We start from the raw sequence: 21,685 nt of genomic DNA, 5'->3' as shown, positions 1-21,685 counted from the left end.
CCCTGAATGTCCAATTCCTCCTACACCCTCCTCTGCCATAAACCAGCATAGTGAAGCTACTTAGACAAAACTCAAGCAACTGACACAACGACTTCGGCGGCAACGGAAATGCCTCTCCATGTGATTGAGAGGGACGAGAGGTGACTTTGTTAAACAAAATCTTCATAAACTTTCAAAAAGTCCCAAAAAGAAGCCTGACTTTTCTGCTATCCCCCTACCGTTAGAGATTTTCCCATAATTCAAGACAGAGCTCTAGACTGCCAATATAGTGAAATAGAATTTACTTTTATTACCGCCCATCAGAAATCAAAATCATGACTCCAGCAGAACCCACTTCTGTCTTCTGGGGAAAGTTTTAGCAAATGGTTCTGTCATAGCTAAGAGAAATCAACTCAATATACTGCTTGCTCTTAGAGGATCAGACTCTCCTCATTCCCTTGACAAGTCAGGGACAAGGAAGTTTCAGCTCACACACCTCAAGTCACACAAATCTTTATCTCGCCAGTTCCGAGCAAATGGCTTCATAACCTTTGCCCACAGACCCATGCATGTATCTGCAAACAGTCTGTGGTCAGATTAAAAAGTGAAATGCCTGAGAAACTCAGGAATATGTAAAGTCTGGGAGTTAGAATATAATCCTCTTGTGAAAAAATATGTGAAGAATGGTCTGACATTCATGAGGTTAATATCTCCTTCATCTCTGGTAAAATAATTTTACTCCCGCTATAGGTTATCAACAAAACACTGACGACCCGCCAATCCTCTTCTCGTCTGATGATTGATTCATTCCACAAGAATACTTGCCTGCCTTGATCGCTGCCACATAAATGACGTGGAGGTGCGCAGGGTTTGGGATGCCCGAAGTAGAGGATCCCTTTCTAACCATCTCCCAGTGACAGGACCTCGTACCTGCCGGCTCTGCCTTCCCACCCCTTGTACCTGCTTTGGTTACTCAGCAGAAGAGAGAAGGTTTGCTCAGGGAGGGAGGTGTTCAATTAAATGTGATGTGTCCACGGAAGTCATTGATGTTTTTCACTAAATTCCACAGGTTAGCAGTTTTTAGCAGTTTTAATCCGTCTGAAATTTATATTTTGGCAAGTAACTCAAGCTGCACACCTAAAAGTTACTTTAAATGTTGCTTCCTGCTACCTTTGGGGATTATCTTTCTCCTAAACAGTAAGGATAATTGTAACAGATATGTACAGACGAATGCTAAAAGTACCTGTGAACAGACTTTATACTTCAAAGAAATAAAAATATATGAATGAAAAATCCCTTAAGATATCTTCCTCGTGTCCACTTACTTTTTCAGAACCTTTAAACCCTAAATATCTATTACCATATTTCCTAGGTATTCTACCGCATCTATTACCAGCAGAAAATTAAACCACTGACATTAGTATCCAGGTTGTAAACCTATAAATAAGGAGATCTTCACTAGCTGAAAGCAGGAGTCAGACCTTGCAGTTAAAGTTTGGATATCAGACATTCTTCTTTGGTTATGGCTTAGAAAAATGTCATACAACAGTTTCGGAGATGAAATTTCATTACCTTTGAAATGGCTCAACCTGCATCGAAAAGTAAAACTTTTTAGTAAATACTTAAAGAATTATATTTTAAATCCCTTTGAATAAATAAGCATTCCACTCCCCGAAGCACGTGAAAAGCCAGGAGATAAGGTTTACCTTAAAGTGGGAAATATTTGTGGGAACCCCTTTGCAAAATTCTGGCACCCGATTTGTCCCTGCAGTGTGCCCACAGCTAATCTAAGAGCATTGCCATCAAATATTCTGCAGACTAAAATGAAATCTCCAATAAGATGAATAGATCTGTGTGTCTTCTAATACTTTATCAGAAGATGGACTTGATGCTCTGGCAATTCAAGATGCCATTAGTTTTGATATGATCAGTAAAGACAGGGGAAGTTGTATTATTCTCATTCTAATACATGCCTTGTAACATAATGATCTATTGCTAAAAGAGGAAATCTCTTCTTTCAGTGGAGCAAGCTTTACCAGCCTCCAAAGTCTTGCAGGCTATCAGCTGCCTAATCCAAAATTGGGATTCTCACAAAGAATCCTCAGCCTGTCAAGTACAACCCTGTAACAGATGCTATTAAAAAACCCACCCACCCGTTCAAATAAAACCCTTTTCACAGAATATTTGTTTTTCTGTAAATAGATCTTTTGTTTCACCAGCATTTTAAGGATCCTTATTTTCAGTGCTATTACTTGGACGTAGGTTTGTCTCCCTTAAAACATGCACTAAATGAGAGGACAGGATTATCCGAATGCTGAGGAGGGATGTGAGTGGCAGTGCCTCGTTCCCCGTGCCAGGAATAGCGTGCCAAGCACAGAGGAATTTCTCCAGACCCAGGTATTACCCTTAATTTTTAAACAACTTCTTGCATGCTGTGACTGCACTGAACCATGAGTGGGGTGCCCCCAAATCATTTTTCAGCCAGCTGCCCCTCTCTACAAAGTCCACCTATAGATGCCTTTCTCTCAGAAACAGAGCAGGGAAAAATAAAAGAATTAAAAAAATTAATAAAATTAAGCACTTCCTTCTTAAATTACTGAAGTTACTAAAATAAGAGAACCCAAGCAAGAAAATTAATGTAGAATACTGTCTTTTATGTAATAATATGCTTATTCTTCATGAAAATTGTGGCTCATATTCTGAGTTAAAGTGATTTAGATCTAGAATAAAGTCACTGAGGATCAAGAAATTCTTTGAAATTCATTACCTGTAAGTGAGATCAAATCTGACCCTATGTCAGCCTTTGTAAATCGGCTATTTAACAAAATTTGAAGGCAAAACTAAAGTCAAGATCTGAACTCTATCTTCCTGAAGTGAAGGAGTACGAAAGCACCTTCCTAAAACGAAAAGCCCAGAAAATGGCCAGTATAATAGACCTATAGAGTTTCATAGCTTAAAAGTGCTGTCCAAATATTAGCTAAATCCTTACTATAAACCTGTGAGGCAGATAAGATGGAAGCACTTATGCTAAAGATAAATAAAACCTAGAACTGTCTCATATAACTGTTAAGATTTTATTAAAAATAAACAGGGCTGGTTGGTATCCTTAACCTCAAGGTCAGAAAACAAAGTACCAGGCACTAGAGGATAGCGGCAAGAACCAGTCCTCCAAAATCACTGTGTCTAATTAAGGATTCCAAAGAATCTCTGCTTTATGCTCTCTCCTGTCTCGAAGCGTTCGCCGTGAGAACATTCAAATGCCACTGGGAGACTGACATGCTACTTGTTAGGTCAACAGTCCCATTGAGACTTCTTCTCATCGGCTTTGTTGGATTCTGGGTCAACTATATATGCTGGGCAAATAACACCGCACCAGGGCAAATAACACCGAACGGGGCTCTCGTGTTTAAAAGGGAGAAAACTAAGGGGGGTGGGGGAAAAAAGCTGCGTGGAAATTGGAAGAATATGTCGTGTGTGCGCTTGCTAAATAATTCAGATTTAAACCGTTCTGAACTTCTGACCCTCACACCCCACTGCGATGTACAGGACCGGAGGTTTCAGTGTTAATCCACGATATATTAATGACAAAAATGTACGGAACCCTCCTGTTTCAGAGCGAGGCCATGTTCTGCTAAAAGCATTCCAATATTAACGATGATGGCTGGTTTTAGAAATGTTTTAGTCCACTGCAAGAACGTATTTTCATTTGTTTGTGAGGTTGGGAGGAGAGAAGATGAAACTGCCCTTTGAATGCCGCCCCCCACTCCCTCCCAGGCATCGGGCAGCGCGCGCCCGTTTCAATAAAAACGGGCATTTGCCTCTTTGCGCGGGTTGCGCGCTTCCCTCCCTTCCCTTCGCTTTGCTCAGCTGTCATCCGCCACGGCCGCCTCACCCTCGCCACGTTACAGCGCGTATTTCTCCACGATGCGTTTTTAACTGGCAAAGTAAGGAGCAAAGAATTTGATTAAGCTTGTTTTTATGCTCACAGGAAATATAAAAGACAAAGTGTTCTACGTGCAAAACTACAGCATATGCAGCTCGTGTGCACGTCAGAAATCTCTACAAAGCGGCGCGCGCAGATACGAGATCAGGCAGAACAGAGAGACAGATGCAGATTTGCACGCGTGAAATCTGTGGTGACTCCAAGCAGGATGGATATTAAAAAAAATAAATAAGGAAAAAAAAAAAATAGCGGCGTTGGGAGAGAACGGTACCAACCTACTCAAAGACTCCCGTGGACTTCGAGAGGCTTTGGATCACGCCCCCGGAGAGAGATGATTTAATAAAGCGGGGTAATATTTCTTTTCAACTACACGCTACTTTTGAAGACAGCTGGGAGAGCGATGACCTTTTCGGAAACACGCTCGCCCCCCTGCACGTCCTTGCCGCCCGCCGAGGGGGAGCGCTCCGGGGACGCGGGGCGGAGGCACCGCACCCCTCCGCGCCCCCCCGCGCCGGGGGACGGCGGCACCGCCGCGGGGCGGCCCCGCGGGGCCCGGGAACGGCGGCGGCGCCGGCGGCGGCGGGGCCGGGGCAGCCTCAGCCTCCCGCGGGGGCGGCGGCGGGGCGGTGCGGTGCGGCGTGCGGGGCGGGGCGGGCCGGGCTCCACCGCCTCCCGCCGCCGCCGCGATTGGCCCGGCCCGCCCCTCGCCCCGGCGCCCAGGCCGCCTCCCTCCCCGGCTAAAGCGGGCAGTAGGTGAGGGGAAGGCGGCCAGACGGGAGCATGGTCGCGGCTCCGCAGCAGCCTCCGCCGCCGCCGCGCCGCGCCCCCCTGCCCGGCCTCCAGCGCGGCTCCCGGCGCCCGCAGCCGCTCGGGGCTCTGCCTTAGCGGCGGAGGCTGCAATGCACAAGCCGCCGCCTCCCGCCGCCGCGCATCCTCCCGCCGCCTGAGGACGCGGCCGCGCACCCGCGCTGCCGGCCCGGGGCCGCTGCGCCCCCGCCGAGGGAGGTAAGCGGCGCGGCGCGGAGGCTGCGCGCCCGCGGAGCTCCCGGTGCCGCCGCCAGCCGCGCCGCGCCGGGCATCGCCGAGCTGGCGGCTGCCCTGCGCCTGCGCTCGCTGCCCGCATTAAAAACTTCCTGCGTGCCTCCTGCTGTCTGGGGGGTGCTGCGCGGAGCCGGTGGCGGATAATGATGTTATTATGATGGTTTTCTCCTTATTTTTTTTTTTTCCCCGGATTTTTCCTCCCCCCGTGTTGCCGTGGGGGGTGCCCGCCCCCGCCGCGCACCCACAACTTCAGGCGCTCGACCGCGCCGGGAGCGGGGTCGTCCGCGCAACCTCCCCCACCCCCCGGTACCCCATGCGGGGTGCGGCGGTGTCCCCGCGGACCCCCACCCCGCCCGCGGGCGGCTGTCCCGGCGGATCCCCCCGGCCCACCCTCGGGCCCGCACCCGAGGCCGCCGGGCAGGGGTGGGCGCCCACCCCGCAGGCTCCCGCCCGCCTCCCTCCCGAATGCCTCTGCCAGCACCGTCGTCTCCCTGTGCCGGCAATACATTTCCATTACTCCCCCTTCCCCTTCTCCCCCCCCCCCCCCCCCCCCGCCACGCGTGATGTGTACGAGGAACTTCTCGGCACAATATTGTTTAAATACATATATTTTTTTTTTAAAAAGCGCTTCCTAGTCGTCCCCCACGCCGTGCCTCGCCACGCCGCGTGACGTTCCTCGCCGGCGTGGGGTTTCGTTTGGCGGCTGCTGGGGTTTTCCATGGATTTTTCTTCTGTTTCCTCTTTTATTTTTTTGGGGGGTGGTGGTGGTTTTCTTTTAACTTATCTCTGGGCCGGCTGGTGCCGTTCGGAGCACAGAGGCGCATCCCCTGGGTACCGGCTCTCGGAAGGTCTCGCTTAGGACGGGAGGGAAAAGCTACTCTTTTTTATTTTTTTGACATTGAGTGGCTGCGAGTGGCTGCCCTTGGCGTGTGAGGATGCAGGTCGGTGGTCCCCGGGATTGTATCTTCGGGCTCCTTTTCCTCCCCGGAGGGTGGCGAGAGGTCTGGAGGAAGGGAGTTCTGGGGATGGCGGTGGTGTTTTTTCATACACTTCATAAATAGTGTCAGCTCGGAGTCTCCGAGACTATTTTATTCCGCTTCCCCCCCCCCCCACCCCGGCTTCGTTTATTAAACTGGAGATGGATGTATCTCCGCACCACTGCCAAAAATTATGGAGCCCTGGTCGTGTAGTTGGCTGCTTTTGTTTATTGTATATTGAAAACTGTTTACAACAAAATACAGTGTTCTGGTAACTAGATTAAGGGAGATTTAATCACTTTTCCATCAATGAGGGAAAAAGACGTGCATGTTTGCTGCAGGCTTGTTATTTGTATTAACGGAAGATTATATAGAGCGTATCTCTGATAAATGAAGAAACTTTATTTTTCCTGATATTCTTCAAAACAGTTGAGCAAGTGTGTGTACACGTAGGTGTGTGTCTCCTGCACCAATTTAAACGTGTGTATCGCACTATCCTTCTGAGGTCAGTTTTGAGGTACTTTAAAACCAAACTACTGTAGCTTTAAGGTGATGCGGATAACAGTATTACTGTCTCTTATAATTAGCAATCTGCTGAAACTTGAAGTCCTCCTTGATAGATATGATGCTCTGTGTGACAGAAGGAATAGCATTCCAGCAAGCTTTGTTATTTTTATTATTTTTTGTCTCCAAGACAAAGCAACAGTGTGTCTGTCTGTCTTCTGTTAGTGTTGTATTCTGGTTTAAACTGCTAACGGCTTTATTCCCCCTCCGCCCCCCATGTGGAGAAAAATTAAGTACAGCCATGTTTTACACTGACATTTATCAGTGTCAAACTTTAGATATGCTCAGGAGGTTGTTTACTCTTTTCCGAATAACGCACAGGGTTTTTGTGTGTTGGTGTTTTGTTTTGGTTTTTTATTCTTGTAACCTGTCCTCATTGTCTGTATTTATGGAAGTTGTCTTCAATTTAAGATGAAATATGGGAGCTATACAAATAACCTAGTGACCCATCCAGATTAAGACTTAGCCAGCATATGTAAACTATGTCTTTCATTGCCTCATTCCATATAGATATCTCTTCCCATAACATCTATTTTGATATTTTCTGATAGAAACTGAATAATGCCTATGGTATTTTAATTGAAAATTAAATTCGGGAGTGGAGTTACTACATCTTCTAAAATAGGAGAGTATCATTGCGATTAGTTAGAAGTCCGAAAACCACCCAGTCGTACCAAGGAGTTGTCTTGCAAGTAATGACCAGTAACACTTAAACTGGATGCATTTTTGTTCATGTTCATTTAGCTTCCTGTAGAGGGTCTTAAAGGAACTCTGAAATACGTACTGGGTTCTCGGTCTTGAAAACTGCCTGACTTTCCTGTATTTGTCGTCTCTGGTAGCTTATAAAATGTGTGCACAGTGTGTCAACCTTTCCCTTAACAACAGAACCTATGAGCAAATGTTCAGTGGGAATTATATTACTGAAATAAAATATTCTATAGTTGTCATGGTTACAAATAGAGGCAGGGTTACTGGTTTTCATCTGCATGCTGGGGAGGGGGAATCTAGTTTTGTCACTTTTTAATTACATTTCCAATGAGTGATGGTCATACTTCAAGTACCCAATCTATTAGATACACGGCATAGTGAATTAGATTTTGTCAAAGTCTTGCTCTTGCTGAAACGAAACAAAAAGTGGTGGTGTGCTGGAACAAACCCTTTCTTGTTCATATGGGTTTTTCGAAGCAGAAATCTTGAGGGAAGAAAGTAACCACCTCTGTTTTGTCTCTTCTAGATTAGCATGCTGCCAGGGTCGCTGCTGTTCTTCTTCAAACAATAATATAAAGTACCTAGTGTCTATTTTGACTGAAAATTCTCTTGGTGTAGGGAGAGGAAGACACAGATGTAGAAATTAGATGATTTTTGGGTTTACTGTGCACCATATCTGGTGCTGTCACTTTTAGTGCCTGTTTAAGAATTCATTATCGCCTGGTTTGCTGCGCTCATCTCACCAGCGACAGTGCTTTGCTCCCGTGCATCTTTCTCCCAGGTCGCGATCCGTTGTCTCGCTGGAGTTGCTCCAATTCGGTACCGTGCTAATGGCCACCAGAATCGGGGCCTTAACTATTTGCAGTCGTTTGTGCTCATCCCAGTGCTGTTTCTCTGCTTCTCGGTGCTCATCTGCAATTCAGTCTTGTCCCTGCCTACTTGCATTCCTGACCTTTTAATTTAGTTCTGAAAACCTATGAACCCAGTTCTTCTGAAGCACAGGGATAAAAAATCAAGGGGTGGGGGGAATTAGTATTATTTTTCCTCCCTTTCTGTGCGTAGAGCCTCTGTATGCTGTGGTGGGAACTCACACATGGCTTTAGGAGGGGGGAAGTATCCCTAGATGTGTAAACGGAGAGAGAAATTGCAGTTTGTCCTGTCTTGCTCAGCCCCCGCCCCTTCCCTTATATCCCTGTTGAGGGATTTCTTTTTTGTTCATCTTAAAACTGATCTGGAGGGTTTTTTGCTGCACTGCTAAGTTTTGGGGTCTCTTTAATATTTTTGTTAATTTTCTTAGCATCCTTTCTTTAACTTTAGGTTGAGCATAGCATTACAAAGGCTCTTGCAGCGACTTGCCTGCTAACTACACCGATCCGCTTGGCTTTGCTGCCACAGGCGATGGACCCAGGGAGCCGAGGCACCTGAAGGCCTGATCCAGAAGCTGCTCTGTTTGCAGAGCATCAACTTCATGGTGCACCGCAGAGGTCTACATAGTTTTCAGATCATTAATTCCTTGTGCCATAATCGAGGCTCTTAGCTAGCTAAAATCTCAGCATGGGTTAGCAACTTGGTCCTTCACCTTTTTTTTTTTTTTCCTCTCCCCTACAGATCTTCCATTTTGCAATATTTGGCCTCACAGTGCGCTGATTCAGTAACCTTAAATATGACACGGTATTATTAGATTCTGTGATTTATTTGTGTATCTAATCACTTTCTTAATGTAATCATCCCTCCACAGAAGAAATACTGTATAAATGCCTATATCCTAAAGCCCCTAAACATACAAATTTGATAACGTTGCCTTGAATATCCTTGTAGCTACTTGAAATTACTGTATTATCCCTTTGTCACATTTTTAAAATTTCCTTTCTGGTTTTGTGTCGGCTTACCCTGTGCGGGGAAGAGTTTTAGCATCCGTCTGTGCAGTTAACTCTTTTATAAAGTTACTCGTACGAAGATGGAGCTCCCATGCAAAGGTTGAAGATGGTCTTCTCAAGAAGTAACCTGCCAACAGCAGCTCCGAGTGTGAGGCTATATGAAACATAAATGCTCTGACATGCTTCTGTCACTTCTGTGTTTCCTTTGTTACCAGCAGTACAAAGAACTCTTCCTCAGCAATAAAGAAAGAGATTAAACAGAAATAGATTAGAAATCTCTTATGGGAACGCCTTCCTGACAGATTTTTTTTAAGAGTCGACACACTTCACAGGCTGTGAATGTGTGCTGTTTACCTGTTACAGTTAAACCAGAACTGAACAGACCTGGTACAGGAGATGCCCTGAGAACCCTTCCTGGTGCTGTTGTCATGCAGCAGGTTTCCTCTGAGCTGTCTTGACCATCTAACGAATGACAGTATCTGAATTGCTAGTCACACTTTTCCATAAGTAATTTTATGTTGTGGATTAGAATATCTGGAACATGGGACCCTTTTCTTTAATATTTGTCCTGCTTTTTTCATCAGTGATGCTTAGGTCTAGATTTTCAAATATCCTCAACTTGGATGTTTTGCTGTAATTGGCATTAACGTTGGGAAAACATATAGTTTTTTGGTAGTCTTAAACTTCAGTAACTTATAGGGCTGGCTTGCAGTAGCAGTAGTGGTTCACTGAAGCAGTCCACTTGAAATACAGACAACTCCGGACTTCTAAAATTAATTCAACATTCCTTCTTGCAGTGTTTTGTCATTTTGTTGGTTTTCTTTAATTCCCTGCTATCCATTACTATATGCTATACGACATGTGATATTAAATGCTAGGACTTCCGTTCAGGTTTGGTTTAGCTTACTAGAAGACACAGATGTACAGTTCTTGGATTTGTCTTCAGTTCTAGAACCAAACTCCAGCAATACAGGTAAACCACAACTTGATTGAGAAAACCAGATTATTTCTAGGGGCATGTTCTAGGACTCATTCAGTGCAGCAGTTTGTAAGAAAATCTGCCACTGATACAATTCCTCTGCAAAGCTGCTGTTAACTAAAAACTGTTAGGTGTACACGTGATGGGAGTGTTTTTGGACTTCCAATGTAGTTGAGAGAGAACTGAAGATCTCTTGATATCTTTGAATCCTGAGAGAGTGGGAGGGACTCATTACCAGTCTTCACTCTTTAACAAAAAAAAAAACAACCAAAAAACAAACCAAACAAAACCCCCCCACCCCATAACCATCATCCGCATAACAATGCGGACAGTAGAAATCCTGGATTTAAAGTGTGATTTAAGAGCTTTTGCACTTCAGACACTTCTTAAAGTCCATGCTGATAAGTAATTAATATTTAAATCAGATAATTCTGCTCTGAGATATGCTTTGTCAGATCTCATTGTAGGATTTTGTCTTTTGAAAAGTCTGTGAATGCGATGCTGGTGGATTTGCAGATAGCAGCATGCTGTAGCTACTCAAAGAAAAGTTTCTCCTCTCGGTTTGAGGCTTGAGCATGCTGTTTCTCTTAATCAGAGGGAGAAGAATTTAAATGCCATTAGTTTCTCCAGCCACAGGTAAACCACAGATCAAAAGAAGAGGCGAAAGAGTTCACAAAGTTCATTGTAATAATCGCAAGACATGCAGTAACTTTAAAGGGGATGCAGCTGTGTTTACCTGTGCTTTGAAATATATATGTACTGCAAGTTTTGGTTGACTTGTAGCTTGGTACACCTGAATTCAGTTAACGATTCCTAACATACTGTATACTTCAAAAAACCTTCATTTTTCATTTTTTCTTGAGTGTTGTTTTTTTTCTCTTGCTTGCCAAGAGTGGAAAAATGCCAGATTGGAACGCTTCATATTACAAATTGTTGTCAGGTATATAAAGGTCTGGAAAATGCTTTTGAAACCATATGAAATGCTACAGGATAACTAAACTTAAGCGACATAGTTTTGAGCTTATTCCTTACCCCTTCATAAAGTTTGGGAAGGAGCGGGTGGGGGGAGAAGTTGCTAATTCTGCATAAAATTTCTAATAGTTTGGAACGAGGGGCAGAGCACAGAAGTGTATGTGTATGTAAAATGTATGAACCACTTCAGCTGTATCAACCTATATGCTATGAAACAGCTCATTGACAGTGCCTATATTCTTAAGCATATCGTTAATATTGGTAGTGGGATGGGTCAGCAGAGCTGTTGAGCATGATGCTGTTACTTGGGGTATCGAGGCTAGAAACGCTGATGGTGATGCAAATTGGTGGTTCTGGATTTTTTTTTTTCCTCTTTTGCCCTTTTTCCAATGGCTTGTTTGAGTAAAATGTGTTGGAGGCATAACATCTCAGAAAAGTTGTGTGAATGACAGAAGGAAAAGGATAGGAGAAACTCTTCTCTAAAACTGTACAGGTGGTGGTAGTCCCTGGAATAGAAAGATTTCTGGAAGGTAGAAATAAGTGGCTTCTTGATTATATGATGCTGGTTATATTTTAAGGGTTCCATTTAAGAAACGGGAGACTCTGAAGCAGTTATGATATACAAAAGTGCAACTTTTCTTCTTCTTCCCTTCTCACTCAGGGATAGGAGCAGATGCAACAAAGCTTATCCAGATGTTCTCCATCATGCCTGTGGGCTGCTCTGCTTCCCCCCCAAATGCTGGTTTGCTTTCCCCACCCCCATTTCACAAATATCTTGATATGTTCGTTGTGAAAAGCCCAGATATTACCGCAGAAACTCTGTAGTCTATTCTAGGTGGAGCAGAGAAGTACCAGGTAGAGTAAGAATATTGTGTGGTGAGAGGTTATGAAAAATGCTGTACTTTACTTCTTTAGGAGAAGGGTCAAAGAATTGCATGGTTAACACTTCCAGGTCATCTCTGACAGATTTGCTAATATAATGCAAGGCAAAATATTAAATATAGTGTACCGCACCCTTTATGCTATTTTTGGCTGATAATATGAAGAAAGTATATATTATTTAAACAAAACTCACTATTCTACGTGTGTCTTCCCTTCCTTCTCCCCCCCTTGTTTCACATTTCTAAACATTGAGCATACCAATCAATATTCCATTAAGAGGAGAATTAACTTGGGGGAAGCTTGCATGTATTTGCATGTAGTAGTTTATTTCTTGGTCTGTGGCTTTGTGTTGCCTTTCCCCCGTGTCATCTATTTTTTTTCCTTTAAAGAGCACTCCAAATATTTGTGCAATTACTTCTAATAGCGAGGTTTGCCATGCCCCATCTTAACTCTGTCAATATGAGTTGTGGGTACAGCTTTCCGCAGTGCCCTGCTTGCAGGCAACATCAGTCAAATGTTTGTAGCTACTTTTTTGCTTCTGTTTTACAATAGCTGGACATCAAGGTACTAGGCTTCAGATCAAATGTTGCTCTTGGTTACACACATGTAGTTAACAGAAATCAATGTTGCATAGACATAAATGAAAGTTGGATTTGATCTTTTCCAAGTTAATTCTTACCTTGTTTACACTGATACTAGTCTGGATTTTCTGCAGGCTGGATTGAATGCCCAATCTCAAATTCAGAAGTTGTGAGACTTTGTGCCAATATTTCATTCTTTACTTTGACTTGTATAGAGCACATAAAAACCACCCTCTCGCCTTCTGAAATTTAATCCTTGAGACTGCAAAGAAATGTAATGAGATTTGGTTAAAAGCTACCTGTAGCACATAGTAAGGGATGTGGCTGTGTGGGACCTACTGCGGAACCTCTGGGTTGATCTTGATGTGTGAATTGTCACAAGAGCTGCTGAACTGTGGACCAAATCCTGATCTAGTTAACACCTGTGGAGCTGACATGTTCCAATATGTATCTGATATTGTGCCATGGTTTTGTACCCTGAGGAACAAATCACTTGCAAAATTCAACTGTGAAGGGCTTAAGGTCAAAGAAAGAGTCTGCAAATCTCAGTAGATGACAGCAGCTGCAAAAGAGGGAGGTGGACAGTTGAAGAGTAGGTGTATTTTCTGGTCTCCGGATTGTGTGGCCCAGGTGTTTCAATATCTCTTTTATTCTTTCTCTTCCTAGATCTTTATTACATAAAATGGGCCAAACCTGTCCTTGGCCCAAATCTGTTGAATTAAATTAAGCTACATTTGGTACCTTGAAAGTCTTAGATAAATGTTCTGCCTGTTCTTTAAGATTATCGAATCCCCAGAGTAAAGCCTATTTTCTAGTACATTTTTCTTTTTGGAAGAAAAGTGTGTAATTTTATGATTAAACTTCTGGGCAGTTCTGGTTGTGCAACATCACAACCTTATCTCTCCGTGTACTAAATGGCAATGGGAAGTTGTGGCTGATATTTGAGTTGTTATTCATAGGAGGAAAAAATAGAACATAGAAATGGTATAGGAAGTAAGGAAACAAAAAGGCTTGTCTGAAGTCTGTAAAATACAGGACTGACTTTATAAGTGGTACTCAGATACAGAAATGCAGCCAAAGATGAAGAAGAGAATTGTGGTTCACTTGCTGCCATAATACTCTTCATTTTGGTTTGTTTGTTTTTCCTCTCTTGGATAGCAATTTTGAAAGCCCATTTGTGTGTGTGGGGAGGGGATGCTCTGGCTAAAAGAGAAATTGCAGCAAGTTTTCCTTAAACTCACTGTTTCAATATCACACTTGAACAGTTCACAGCGGCATCCTTCAAGTCTTCTAAAAACTGTTCTTAGACAAATCTTGTGGTTGCAACAGTGAAGTTATTGAAGTCTTGTATTTGAAGAATAATACAAGTAAAACAAAAAACACCCAAAACCCTGTGCTGTGTTGGCCTTTGTACTCAAAGAAGCTCATGCAGCTGCAGTGCTGTGATGGCAGAGGTAAGGTGGTCTGGCCTGGAGATCAAGAATGATTCCTGGTTGGGTCAGGTTGGGCAGCTTAGACTCTATGATGGAAATGTCTGGGCTCAAGCTGCACCTGCATCTACTGTTTGAGGTGATGGTTAATCAGAGCACTGGTTTCTCTTCATCTGGGGAAGCCAGTAGGCCGGTTAGACTTTTGATGCATGTAATGTGAATAGAAGTCCTGGTTAACCATTTCCTTCCTCCTGTTTTCAGGCCACACTGTCTATCATGTGTTGTGGTTTAGCCCCAATCAGCAACCAAGCACCATGCAGCTGCTCGCTCACTCCCCCCTGGTGGGACGGGGGAAAGAATCAGAAGAGAAGTGAGAACTCATGGGTTGAGATGAAGACAGTTTAATAGGTAAAGCAAAAGCTGCGTGCAGAAGCAAAGCAAAACAAGGAATTCATTCACCCCTTCCCATGGGCAGGCAGGTGCTCAGCCATCTTGATGGAGCCCTGCTTTCCTGATGTGTAATGGTTACTTGGGAAGACAAGTGCCATGACTCCGAATGTCCCCCCCTTCCTCCTTCTTTCCCCGGCTTTATATACTGAGCATGATGTCATATACTATGGGATATCCCTTTGGTCAGTTGGGGTCAGCTGTCCTGGCTGTGTCCCCTCCAGCTTCTTGTGCACCCAGCAGAGCACGGGGAGCTGAAAAAGTCCTTGACCAGTGTAAGCGCTACTTAACAACAACTGAAACATCTCCGCATTATCACCGCTGTTTCCAGCACAAATCCAAAACACAGCCCTATGCTAGCTACTATGAAGCAATTTAACTCTATCCCAGCTGAAACCAGGACAGAAACTGAGGCTTATCCCATACCATTTACATCATGCTCAGGTTCCACACTCTCCAATACAACCTCATTAACCTCCACCCCCCCTTCCTATCCTTTGATAAAATACACATGTATCACTTAGTCCGCGCCTCTGAGCTCCATCTGTTCCAGTGGTCACTCGGGACAGGAGAGGTGGTGTGTTGTGTGGAGCTATTGGGCGCCAAAGCCAGCTCAGGTTGGTTGCTGCTGCACTTGCACTGCTTCTTGTAAGGCTTGTCCTCCATTGGTTCAGGTGGTTCCTGCTGTAGTAATTCCTGTAACATGCAACTCAAATCACAGGTTACAACAATTTAAAGGTAGAACCATTACAGTCTGCACTCCTGGCCCATTTGGGCCAGGTTATAGGTTTTAACATTGCCATAAACTCCTCCCCTTGCTCCCAGCCTGGCTAGCAACAAGGGGTTTCTGCTATAGTAATTTCCATAACATGTAGCTCAAATCCTGGGTTACAACAATTTAAAGGTATTTCCATTACAGTCTCCACCCCTAGTCCGTTTGGACCAAACCATCAGGTTTAACATTGCAATGAACTCCTCCCCTTGCCCCTGCTCCGGCTTAGACTTATCCCCAGACTGTAGTCCTTTAGGGTTATACCTGCTCCAAGTGGAGCCTTACCCAGGAGCCACAGTCTCTCCAGGGGCACACCTGCTGCAGCATGGACTTATCCAGAGCCACACTTGCTTTGAGGTGTGCCTGTTCTAGCATGGCCTTCTGCATGGGCCTCACTGCTTTCACAGCTATACCTGCTCCAGCATGGCCTTACCCACAGCTGCAGTCCCTCTAGAAGTTAACCTGCTCTGTGTGCTCCATGGCCACATGCTTTGAGGTGCTCCAGCATGACCTCATGCACAGTCACTGATGATTCAAGGTGTACCTGATGCAGCACAAACTTATCTACAGCCATAGACACTTTGAGGTGTACCTTCTCTAACATGGGCCACAACTACCTCAGAGGTATACTGCTGTGGCACAGACATAACCAACGCCTCAGATGCTTTGAGATATACCTGCTCTGGCATGGGCTTATAAACAGCCACAGATGCTTTGGGGTGTCCTGCTCCCACATGGACTCATCCCCAGGTCACAGTCCTTCAGCTTGAGTTCACACTGGAGTTCCAGCCTGTCCAACAGAGCAGCACAGAAACAGCAGCAGGGCCCTGGCCATCTGCCAGCCGAGGCACCTGGCCATTGCTGTTATCATAACGTTGCCAGGCACGGCAGAGTAAGGTGATAAGCAGTACAACAAGCAACGAAAGCAAAAAGCACCACTAATGAGCACTTAGACTTTAAGGCATAGAGTACATACATATAGTAAGACAGGCAAGTCCCATAACAAGCACAATAGCCTGCTGATTCATAGCTAAACAGAAATAAAAGCTATAAATTCAGTCTAGCCCATTCCAATCAAATCTGTCGTTATCTCAAACCCATTGTGCCCCATGTTGGGTGCCAAAAAGGACTGTTGTGGTTTAGCCCCAGTCAGCTACCAAGTACCAGGCAGCTGCTCGCTCACTCCCCCCTGGTGGGATGGAAGAGAGAATCGGAAGAGTAAAAGCGAGAAAACTCATGGGTTGAGATGAAGACGGTTTAACAGGTAAAGCAAAAGCTGCGTGCAGAGGCAAAGCAAAACAAGGAATTCATTCACCACTTCCCATGGGCAGGCAGGGGTTCAGCCATCTCCAGGAAAGCAGGGCTCCATCATGTGTAACGGTTGCTCAGGAAGACAAGTGCCATGACTCCGAACGTTCCCCCCTTCCTCCTTCTTTCCCCAGCTTTATATACTGAGCATGACGCCATATGGTGTGGGATATCCCTTTGGTCAGTTGGGGTCAGCGGTCACGGCTGAAACCAGGACACATGCAGTTTTTCATCTTTAGCAAAATATGACGAGGCTTAGATTTCCTCAAAGTATGTTCTAAAATGACATCACATATGACAGCACATTATAAGCCTTCTCCTGTATAAATATTGTAAAATTAGAACACATTGGTTCTTGTTACTGAGTAGACCTGTAACCTCCTGAATTTTACTATAGTCATTTCTAAGTTTCCTTAAGAGGATGGTGTTACCCTAAAAAAATATATGACCCTCTTACTGTTATATGTAAAGATTGTGAATTTAACAACAATCAAAACTGTATGGTCTTGGGCCATCTTCTTGATTAGAAAATTTAAGGATACAAAAAAAGGTATTTGTTCTCCTCTGTGCTTGTTAGGCATGGTAGCATGTATTTTATTTTCATATATTATAAATATTTATGTTTTAAGGGGGCAGGAAGGGGGGGAGTAGTGTAACCTTCACTTGTTCATTGCTACTCTAACAGCAAAGGTTCTTTTGAGAAAAGACTAACCATTAGGATTAAGATCCAGGAAATGATAGTACTAATTTCACCTAGATAATCTGTTACTTTTAATTTTAGGCAAAAATGTAGGAGAATGGGCATTGTGTAACTATTACATGCACAAATATACCATTAAATCTTGGCTTGCTGTATCTAATAAGAGAAATAAGTTTCACTGTGGCTGCAATCAACGTTATGCCTAGAGAAGCTTGCGAGAGTGATGATCGTGAAGCGGTGATAGGGCTTACACAGTACAACACCAAGTGACAGCATTGCTCTGTGAAATCCTTAGCCTCCGTCTTCAGAGAAAATTGTAAATGTAACTCTGAATCTCTGGGTGAGCTGTTGGCAAAGAGGAATAAATGGGGGATCTTTTGAATCTTACACTAAAAGCTGTAGATCTTTGAGCTGAAAACGATCTGTTAGCCAAGCCTGGAGCAGGCTTACCAATTGGTATGTGACCTGGCTGCCACTAGAGAGGGACGGAGCTCTATACAGAGAGGGGTGCATTGCTTATATAAAGGGCAGATTTCAAATAAATGAGTTTTTTGACAGTTTTGTTTTTCTTTGAGTGTAGAAAAGGAGGGGTGAATGTTAAATCATACCACTGTTTATACCCAAGAACAACTTCACAAGCGAAGTTTTGTTGCCCAGAAACATCATTAAACAGATGGAAATGCTTCACATTCCATGTATAGATCAAATTTGCAAATATTCCTAGCATAAAGCAACAATTAAATGCAAATTGTACTGTATAGGCTGGAAACAAATTTGTAACTATCCGGGTTAACCGAGAACGTGCCATATCCCATATGAAATGGAAGCACAAAGGGTTCCCAAGGATCTCAGGGAAAGCAGCGGAGCTGCTTTTCCATTCTCCTTCATGCAATGCGAGTGTTTTATTCTGCTTAGCCTTATTTAGCTGCAACTCTGAAGCTCTTCTGTTGAAAGAAAAAAAAAATCTCTAGAAACTGAGTGGGGTCAGCTTGAATTCTGTGTGTAACTGCAGCTTTTTTTGGCCACGTTAGGGTCAAGCTTGTGTAGTCTGATCTGCCTGGTGGCTCTCCTTTTCCAGTTTGGCTGTGTTCTCAAGAGCAAGCTATTTTGCATATATGCGTATATATATTCTCAAAGAAGCTGCACATGCATTCTGTCCCCAAGTTGCTGAATTACCTCTTCTGTCACCGTATCTTAAGCCTTCAGTAGTGTTCTTTTAGGTTTATCTCATTTCAGATTAATGACAGCACCACCCACAATTATTGAGCATCTTAAGGATGAAACACATCCTGTTAACATCAGTTTATTTTTGAGGGTTTTTCCATCCTTGCCTTTTCTGTTTAGGCAGCAAGCTCATCTGGGACAAGGGCTGTTATTTTTCGCCTGTACAATTAGGGCCTCCTTCCTAGCTGTGCCTTGTGCTCTAACAGGACAAAAATGATTCATAAGCTCTGAAAAATGTTGCTCTTCATCCCTCCTCCTTTCTCCATTTTAGTCTACAAAGATTCTGTTATGCTGAGGCAAAGCAAAACTTAATGCCACTTTCCTTTTCTGTTTCTCTTAATTACTTATTTTTGAGGAGGAAAAAGTATCCTAAAGAGGTAAAATGAACATTAAAATAATTTTAGGAATCATGGAATGCTTTAATAGGATATTTTTTTAACTTCTAGCTCATATTCTAATCCAGAGATACTGAGCGGTAGAACATGGGCTCGCTAGACAGGGGTGTATCTGTTTCTTCTGGAAAGCAAGTATGTGCTTTGTCTCACTCCATTAAAAATAGTAATCCCAAGAATATATTGAAGGCTCTGAACTATTTAGGAGGGGGTTGTTGCTGTAGAGGTCCACAGTCACGCCCACCAGAGGGCATTTTATCACCAATTTCTTGGGGAAAAAGTTTTCTAAGTCACAAATAAAGTAGTAAATATTGGATGGAAAAGCAGCGTATGAAACATTGTACAGATAGCTTTTTTTGTTTATATATAAATACATATGCTTATTTCCTGGCTGTATTTATATGTAAATAAGTAATGATGTCAGCTGGAATGGTTGGGTTTCCCCTCTGCTTCCTAAATACTTTCTAATTTTACTTAAGGATAATCCAGAGAAAAAGGAGTTCTTTAAAGCTCTCCCCCAGCTGTTATAGCCATTGGTTAGCAGGAAACCGGCCTCCCTACCAAAGGAGTGCAGCAGGTACTCTGGTGATTGCAGTGTACCTCTACTCCCCACTTTCCAGGGCACTCAGAAGTAGAGGCTGCTGTTCAGGAGCCCTACTCATTTAGGAGGCCAGAATTTGCAAATATACTTAATAGTGAAGCCCCTGAATCTGAAGGAAACACTTGGCAGCTGGGGAAGTGTACATCTGCCAGATGGACCTGACGTCTTGTGTTTGGCAGCAGTTAATGCTAAGGCATGATATGCAAAATCCAAGAATGACAGCTAGGAAGTGAATTTTTATTTTAAAAACAGTATTTTGGTCTGGTTTTGTTTTTTCTTTTCCATCCATCTTCCGTTATGAAATAAAGTCTGTGCAGGAAGGAAAAAAAAAAAATTCCACTTTTGAAAATGCCTTCTCTCGCCCCTTTTCAGGGTGCTTCCTTGTAAAGTTGACATCTGTGCTGAAGGTTGGGCTGCCCCAGTTCAGATGTGTGACCTTCGTCAGCCTGGTACACCACACATAATGTGATTAATTCCTTTCTGTTCCCTGTGGACAAATATATTCACTCCACCAGAGCCCCCATGACTTGTTTGCAGCCTCAGCAGAGGCCTGGGGTCATATGAGACCAAACTGCAAACCTGGGCAGGGATCTGAGCAGCCTGGGCTGTGACATGTAGGCAGAGCAGTGGTAAAAGCCTTCCTCCCTATGCAGGACTTTCTCTGCATGTATGTGGGACACACTGTGAATGACTTGAGTAGAGAATTGGATACCCATTGTAATGCAGCTCTGGGACCTATGGTTATGACCCTGTGTTGTGTTTGTGGCCATCTGGATAATGAAGGGAATTATTCAGAGCATATCTGTTACTTGCCAAAAATAGCTGGTGTCGTGAGGATGGATAATGATGAAGTGGAGATTTTTTCTTTTTTTCTTTTGTTCTCCAAACTGTTCGGTTCAAAAGGCTGCACCTTGCTAGAGCACAGCAAGCACAGACCTACAGACATCCCACCACCCTGAATTATGTGCACATAGATGCTTTGATTTCCTTGAGGATCAGGCCCTAATCCAGAGAGGTTAGGGTGATGTGGTTTAGGATGAAGGGAGACAAAGGTATAAGCCAACAGCATAGTTCTCTGGAGCACAGCATCTGGGGAGATCCTTGCAGTGAGGATGGCTGGATCTTTCTTGTGTAGTGTTAGCGGGGAGGCAGAAAGCACCGTGGCCTGCCTTTATTCCTGGCGACTTCCCCTCCGTGGATAAACAAGAATGGGAGCAGCACTGTAGTCTGAACAGGTCTTCGTTCTCCCCAAAACAGGGTTAAGACCCTCAAGAAATGATTGTTGGGGAAATGTGTGGAAACAATTGCTCGTGTCTTAAAAATATTTGCAATGAAAAAGGGAGGTGGAGAATTAATCAAGATTAGCTGCTGCCTGATCAGCAGCAGGCAATCTTCTAGAAAAATGTCTGAATGTTTCTCAGTCTCTTTATTCACATGATGGATACTTTAGCCAGGAAATATTCTTTTTGTTGTCCCTGCAGTGTTAGTGTCTGTGCAAATAAGCAACTTATACAAGAATTTTATTAATTCTCTAGGACTGAAACTTTGAATAACTTTTTTTTAGCTAGATAGACTTGCTTTCCAGAACTGTCCTGGTGATTTGATAAGACCTATGTCCTTGCCACCTGCAAGGGTTGTAAAAGATATCTTGCGGTTAAGAATTAAGGGAGTTGGGTTTTTTCTTTTTCTTTATTCATATTTGAGGACTTAACTTTAAATTAGCATTAAAAGGAGTTTGGATCTGATCCTGTATTTTGTTTCTGTGCTTTTAATTTTGCCTGTGATGATGAGCTGGACCAAATATAAATTTGAGGACCCAACTGTAGAGACAAGTAAGCCCGTGTTGTTGTAGTGGGTGAGTTAGTCTAAGAACTTTGTTAGGATAAAAAAAAAAAAACCCCAACCCTGTTAGGATAAAAAAAAAGTAGATGGCAGCACTAAGCTGTTCTGAGGGAGAGAGGATTTGAAGGTGAGAAGGATGAAAAAGCCTGTTAAATCTGCAATTATTGCAACAGCGCAAAGCTCCCGCAACACTATAGTAACTCATATTAGCAGAAGAACCTTGCAATCTGGTTTCCCTGCTGTTACACTGGGAATAGATACTACTGCTTCCTCTCATTTCATTAGCAAGGACCATATGAGGTCTTGGTGTAATTCTGAGCTAAAACAAGCTCATATCTAGGTTTCCTACAGAGTGACTTAAGGATTTGACCTGGCTGTTGTTTGTATCTTGGTGCTAACTTATTAGCGCTATTGCTATTGTATCAGAAACAGTTCCTTGGCTTCCAAAGCGTATGCAAAACCATAC

The 21,685-nt window shown here is 43.7% G+C and overlaps 1 protein-coding gene across 4 annotated transcripts in view; it reads left to right on the top strand.

Annotated features, from left to right (window-relative positions):
• The first annotated feature begins 4,660 nt into the window (after positions 1 to 4,660).
• The window catches only part of KLHL29 (kelch like family member 29), a 416,272-nt gene continuing 399,247 nt past the window's right edge, over positions 4,661 to 21,685 (top strand). For all 4 annotated transcript variants that reach the window (XM_075086712.1, XM_075086713.1, XM_075086708.1 and 1 more), the window contains exon 1: positions 4,661 to 4,927. The gene's annotated coding sequence lies outside the window, so the exon portion shown is untranslated. The remainder of the gene's footprint in view (positions 4,928 to 21,685) is intronic.

The sequence above is a fragment of the Phalacrocorax aristotelis genome, chromosome 3, assembly GCF_949628215.1.
Source record: "Phalacrocorax aristotelis chromosome 3, bGulAri2.1, whole genome shotgun sequence".
Classification (NCBI taxonomy): Eukaryota; Metazoa; Chordata; class Aves; order Suliformes; family Phalacrocoracidae; genus Phalacrocorax; species Phalacrocorax aristotelis.
This window is presented reverse-complemented; position numbering and strand designations above follow the sequence as displayed.